We start from the raw sequence: 7,115 nt of genomic DNA, 5'->3' as shown, positions 1-7,115 counted from the left end.
ATAAAACTCGCGTTTCTCAACCTCATATTTTTTCAGGGTTTTGGGTTTTTGGGCTGTTTTGGGTTTTTCAGGTAAAATATTCATACAAATATATAATTAGCTTTATTATATATAATTATCAAATCGTGGACTTTAAACTTTATTGGATCATCTAAATCTCAAACTTGAAATAATATATTAAAAGATAAAAATTATGAAAAAGTATGAGAAATATTTAAAAATTATATAAATATAAATTTTTTTGTGTATAAAATTAAAATTTTAAAATTATATAAGATAATATCGGGTTAATTTAATTTCGAATTAATTTTTTAGTAAAAATCAATCAATCCAAATATAATCAGTTTTTTTAAGACCAAATCAAATCAAATCAAACATTAATTAAATTCTTTTCTATTTAATTTGATTTACAATTTAATTTGATTTTTTTCAATTCAATTTTGTACTACTTACGTTTGACCACCAGAAGTCCAGAATTCACTAGAATTCATTTTTCCTAAAATCACACTTTTCTTGGGTATTATAATATAGATAATGACTGACACTGGATGATTTTGGAGAAGAAAATAAAAAATAAAATAAGAGTTTGACAAAGTCAACACTTAGGTAAATTGGAGGTTAATTAAAAAGTAATTATAAGTTCGAAGGTAATTTAAAATTGTAAAAATTTAAAGAATTTCATAGTGTAATATAATATTTATAATTTGTTTTGACTAATTTACTATTTACATAAAATCTCTTAAAAATATCGTCGCGTGATACATTACTATTAACTGATACATAATAAATGATACACTGTAATTAAATATTATTAAGCTAAAAAGGAGGAAAAAATGGAACATTTAATTTGGTTATTTAAACCAGCTTAAGTTACTGTAACTGATTATAAAGAAACCATAATTCAGCAGGTAATTGAATTACGCTTTCAAATTTCAAAATTCAAGATTATATCATCCAGATTGAAGACAATTTTATGAACATCCATTGAAAAGATGAAAAATACGAATTAGAATTCTGTTATTTTGGCTGATACATGATGAATACATCAATTTTGTTGAGGCATTCAAGAATTTGGGTGAGCGAATTGCAGTATGAAAGTTACAAAATCGATGGAACTGTTGTTGGAGATTCAATTTCGTTTTCGAATCTCAAAGCAGCAATTGCAGCCGAGTTGGATATCCATGTATCAAGGAAAAATATTGAAATTCGTTACATTTTAGAAGGTTACTCCTGTCCAATGAAGGTTAAGAATGATATGGGTGTTAAACTATATTTAGAACTGAAAAAAATAAGTCAGGATTTGCAATGTATCCTGTATTGACACAGTTGAAAAGATTGAAGTACTGTACATAACTTTGATGGAACATGTGGAGAAATTACATGTGTAGAAGGCACAACACAGGATACAGAAGCTCTGACAATGGTTGAATCTAGTTTATCTAATTCGTAAGAAAATCCAGAATTTGAAGTTACAAATGTTATAATTGATTCACAAAGTGTAGAAGTGAAGACATGTCAAATATATAAGGATAAAGCAACACATGTAGATGTGATGACGAAATATAAGATAAAGAACAACTTCAATTGCAAAGTAAAGAGATCTGATCAACAAAGGTATGATAGTGTTTGGAATTTATATATCTTTACATGCTGAAACAATTAGTACATGAAACTGTACTGTTTTCTATAGAAACATTCAAGTAGCATTAGTTCGTTGATATTTTGAGTTAAATATGTCTTAATCTATGATTCACTATTTCGTTAAGTTTATTGATACATTGACTTAACTATAGTGATACTTTAATATACTATTGCTGATATATTAAGGACTTATAATTTCAACAAGCATAACAAAAAGTTATGAAACGTGTAAAAATAATTTTCTTCGAAAACGATTGATACTTTCGTGTAATTCATTGTTTGATTACTTTCAATATTATTGTTGTATATATTATATGATGTAATTACTATATGTTTTAATATGATGAACAAATGTACACAACTATGTGTTGGTATACTTTTCGGACAAATGTGGTTGGATATAAAGGTTTCCTGCAGGAAAAAATCTGATATTTTCATTGTTAGAAGTTTCAATAGTGAACATACGTGTCCGATGAGGGAGAGGGTATTAACCAAAGTCCAAGAACAGTCGGATTTGTAAGTGGAGTTACTGGTCTAGAATTGGTCAATCATAAACGAATTTATACTCCGAAAGATATAATTGATGATATTGGAGAATTCTATGGGGTTCAAATATCTTACCAGCAAGCATGGCGTGCTAAAGAACGTGCACTATCCATGATAAGGCAAAAATCATCTGCAGGATATAGACGATTGTCGCGATACATACACATGTTAAATACCGTGTATCCAAATTCTTATATAAGAATGCAGAAGACTGAGGAGGATGAATTTATGTATCTGTTCATCGCCTTAAGACCATTCATTAGGGGGTTCAATTACTGCAGACCAATAGTTGTTGTGAATGGTGCACATATGAGTGGAGCTTACAAAGGGACATTTGTATCAGCAAGCACACTTGATGGCGCAGGTATGTATTTTTTTTTATAGTTGTGATGTGTTTGTATATGTTACGTATCAAATGATATAATGTGTGTCTGTAATCAGGTTGCATATTCTCATTGGCATATGGTGTTGTTGACAACGAAAATGATTGTTCTTGGACATGATTTTTCGAACAATTCAAAAATGCATTTGGCGAGAGAAAAGATATGTGTGTTGTTTCAGATAGAAATGAGAGTATTATGAAGAGTGTGAGGGTTGTGTTCCCAAATGTACCTCATTATGCATGAATATTGCATCTTTGGAAGAATGTATGTGGCAACTTCAAAATGAGAAGAAAGACCATAAGTGATCTATTCTACTCTATGGCCAAGGCATATAGAAAAGAAGATTTTGATAAGTTGATGGCTAATGTTGATAATTGATCACAGGATTAAGGAGTACCTTAAAGATGCAGGGTATGACAAGTCGTCAAGAGTTCATGCAACAGTAAATAGAGGTAGAATGATGACTTCGAACATTACAGAATGTATCAATGGTTGTCTTGTTGAAGCACGCTAATTAACTATATTAGAATTCTTGGAAGAAGTTAGAATTCTATTTGGTTCTTGGCATTGCAAAAACAGAGAAGTAATCTCATATACAAAGGACACATTAGGGAGAAAATTTGAGGAGTTGTTGATTATAAACGCGGCTAAAAGTTCAAAGATGGAGGTATGTATCATTATATAATATTCTATATTATATATATCTAATTCATTGTATTATTCTGCAATTTGAACATTCTTTATTTTGAAAAAATTATACATTTGAATTTTTTTAATGTACACAGGTTGTTCCATCATTTGAATTTATTTTCTCGATTTATGAAGCTGGAAGAAGATACATTGTTTGTCTTGAGCGAAAAGTATGTTCTTGTGGTAGATTTCAACTAGATGAGATACCTAGTGCACATGCAATCGCTTTATTGAAAGAAAAAAATGTCACAGATATGCATTCATATTGCTCTGATTACTACAAGCCTGATGCATTGGCAAAAACATATGAAATTCCAATAGTACCAATGTCAGATAAGGCAGATTGGTCAGATCCTAAGAATGTGGTAGCTGAAACTGTGTATCCACCTAGATACAGAAGATTCTCTGGACGACCAAGAAACGAATAAGAAAGAATGCAAATGAAAGATTTCGGTGAACTCAAACTGTTGTGGACAAGAAGGACACAACAGAAGAACTTGTACCTTCTTACCAAAAGAGAAGTGAAGTAGTCGTAATGTTTTTAAGATATTAATATTTTTTTTGAATAATTTATAACGTAAACATCTATCATTTTCGGTATTCATTTCATTTGCAATTTAAACACTTTTGATTTTGATAAATAAACTTATAAATAACCTGTGTTAATTAAATTTTAAGTTGCGTTTTTGATATAAATACTTTATTATTATTTGTGTTGAAAATATATATTTGTGTTAATATTTATTTTTTATATTAATTTTGTAATTCTTATGTTACACTATGAGATATCTTTATATAAATTCTGGGATTATTGGGTAACATAACATACATAATACACGTGCTTTAGCCAATGTATCATGTACTTTTAATTCAAAAACAAATGTTAATGTATTTTGGGTAATGTAACACACATGTATCATGTGCTTTATCCAATGTATCATCTACATTTAATTAAAAAAAACACACATGTTAAGGTTACTGTGTACTTTACAATGACTATAAATCACGTATCATGTAATTTATATTAATTATCTTGTGTGATGCTTTATTTGATATACTTTATTTGATATATACAGTAAATAACTTTACTTTTACTAACCTATCGGATTTGACACAACTATGATATTCATTATAACTAAAGTATCATGTAAATTTAGTTTTCAAAGAAACTATTTATTACTATGTGTGATTAAAAAAACTTTGACTACACTTTATTAAACCTGTGTGACGCCATAATATGTCTGATATTTATCTTTTTCTCAGCAAAAATACATGTTCCATAATGTATGAAAAAAATCTTCAAGGAAATTGACAACCATTAAGAAAATATTAAAAACATCAAACTACTTGTTCCATAACGTATCAATCAAAAAATATAACATTAAAACATTGTTTATGAATAGATACTACTCTATGTGAACCAGATCTTCTTCTAGTGGTGGTGTGACTACGCCCTTAGATTTTGGTGGATCATCATTGTCACTAACGTATCCACACTTAGCCTTCTCGCTGCCATAACTCCACAACAATGCTCCATATCTTTAACGTAGGTATTCAGGACGAAAATCAGCAAATGATATATTGATTTGGTCACTCATATACTCGGCAAATGCAGCAACATAGAAACCACAGTCTCTACAAAATGCAAAATATAAATTATAGAATTAATGATACATGATTATGAACAAACGAATCAGAATACTTACAGACTATCACTATTCTGTTGTGCAATGTCTTATGCAAACTCAATCATGAAAGGAACTTGAGGCTCCAAAAGTGAACCAGTAATGTTGTCCTTGTACGCATGACAATCACCAAATTTTGATTGCTCAGTTTCTTCAAAGAATCCACTGTTCAGTAGGTAAGAAAGAAAGCATTTTAGACAACATTTTATCTCATGAGGAACTGTTTTTCTCCTTGAGCATATTGATGAGTCAAAAACTCTTCTAACCCTATTTTTCAACTCAACAACCGCCAGCACCCAATGAAATTCTTGATCGCAGTTAATTGGGATGTAGACCTCATCTACAAGATGCCATGGTAAAGCAACTGGGATTCCAAAACCTTTGATGATGTTAATTATTGACCTCTCATATATAAATACAACTAAAGCGCGATCAACATGTTCTTGTGTACTAAGACTATCATCATCATTATCCATGTAATACCTATCATAGCAATTTTTGACATGTGACATGAACAAGCAGTGGGTTGTTGTGTATCTATATTGATCCATGCTGCAGAGTTTTGATTTTTTTATGAAGGTAGTAAAAAATCACATCGATGTGCTATAAAAAACATGAAAACATAATAAGAAATTATATACTTCTAAACAATATAGAATAATATAATTATTAAATATTGATCATAAATTTTGCTAATTAAATATTATGATACTTCTACTGAATGTATCATGTTATAATAATATAAGTGTAAGTGATACACATTTGATAATTAGGTTAAAAATTTTACCTCATCAGCCCAACATTTGTTTGGCTGTGACATGGCATAGAACCAATTCTTGTTCATTGAAAAAGCAACAACAAAGTCCATCATCATAAATCCAAAAGAAGAAGATTTTGATGTGTATTTATCGTTTGATGGGTTCCTGCATACATGATACATAAAAATTGAGTATATGTACATGATACATAACAATGATTTAATTACAAAATATAGACAATGTATCATGAATTGATTATATCAAACTAAATTAACTCAAAAAGCAGCAATAAATATGTATAATACTTACTTATTGTTATGACTTTTGAGAAGCCCCTTGACAACCACTTCATATAATCATCAATAAGTTTCGACGAAACTTGATCTGTAATGCCACATCCTTCGAATGGGAAATGGAGACGAGCAATATCCTTCAATTTCTCTTTTCCCGTCTCGCTTGACCCAAAAGAAGTACAATATGGAGATTGAATATTTCTCGAAGGCATTCTGTTTCTATGTGTCGGAGTGACTGAATCGGTTCTAATTCCAATCTCAATTATTGGAATGTCAGTAGGTAATTGACTATCGGTCAACAAGTACTGGCTGCTAGTTATATTCTGTGGATTGTAAAAATACAATGGTCTAGTAGCAGTAGGATCTTTCCCTAAATCTCTGATAAGTGCATCTATTGCTGTTTGAGTTGATGGTGATATTGTTGTTGAAGTGGAAGAACCCTGTATAATATGATGTAATGATTTTTTAGTAAATTTGTATGTAATGAAAGTCTGTGTCATAAAGAAAAATTGAAAAATCTACCGATGCATCCATTGTTGTTATCACCATCTTGATCCATGATAGGTTCATTTAAATCTTGGTGCGATTGATGTGCGTCACCATCCTGAATTTAGGCAGGTTTTATGTAAAAAGTATTAATATAATTTGTGCTGATACGTAATAGTGATTATACTCGCATGATACATAACAATGAGTATATGTGCATGATACATGACATCAACTAAATGACAAATAGTATACAATGTATAATAAAACATACCTTTGGAGTAGCATTGAATTGTTGTTCGCCCTAATTAACAGAAACACCAACACCATCTTCAGCTACATCCCCCGCATCGTCAATGACTTGATGTTCACCATCGTTATCAGAAACACCAACACCATAATCAGCTACATCCCCCGCATTGTCAGTGACTTGATGTTCACCATCGTTACCAGAAACACCAACACCATCCTCAGCTTCATCCCCCGCATCGTCAGTGACTTGATGTTTCACCATCGTTACCAGAAACACCAACACCATTCTCAGCTACACCACCCATATCAGAAAGATCAATCCGTATTTGTGGAGATGTTTGTTTCTCAAACTGAAATTTGCTTGTATGAGTCTCAACATTG

The 7,115-nt window shown here is 30.6% G+C and overlaps 1 pseudogene; it reads left to right on the top strand.

Annotated features, from left to right (window-relative positions):
- The first annotated feature begins 1,036 nt into the window (after positions 1-1,036).
- Positions 1,037-3,688, top strand: LOC114077636 (annotated as a pseudogene).
- Positions 3,689-7,115: the final 3,427 nt, after the last annotated feature.

The sequence above is a fragment of the Solanum pennellii genome, chromosome 6 (genome assembly GCF_001406875.1).
Source record: "Solanum pennellii chromosome 6, SPENNV200".
In the NCBI taxonomy this organism is placed as follows: Eukaryota; Viridiplantae; Streptophyta; class Magnoliopsida; order Solanales; family Solanaceae; genus Solanum; species Solanum pennellii.
The sequence above is the reverse complement of the archived record's forward strand: the minus strand, read 5'-3'. Positions and strand labels throughout refer to the sequence as shown.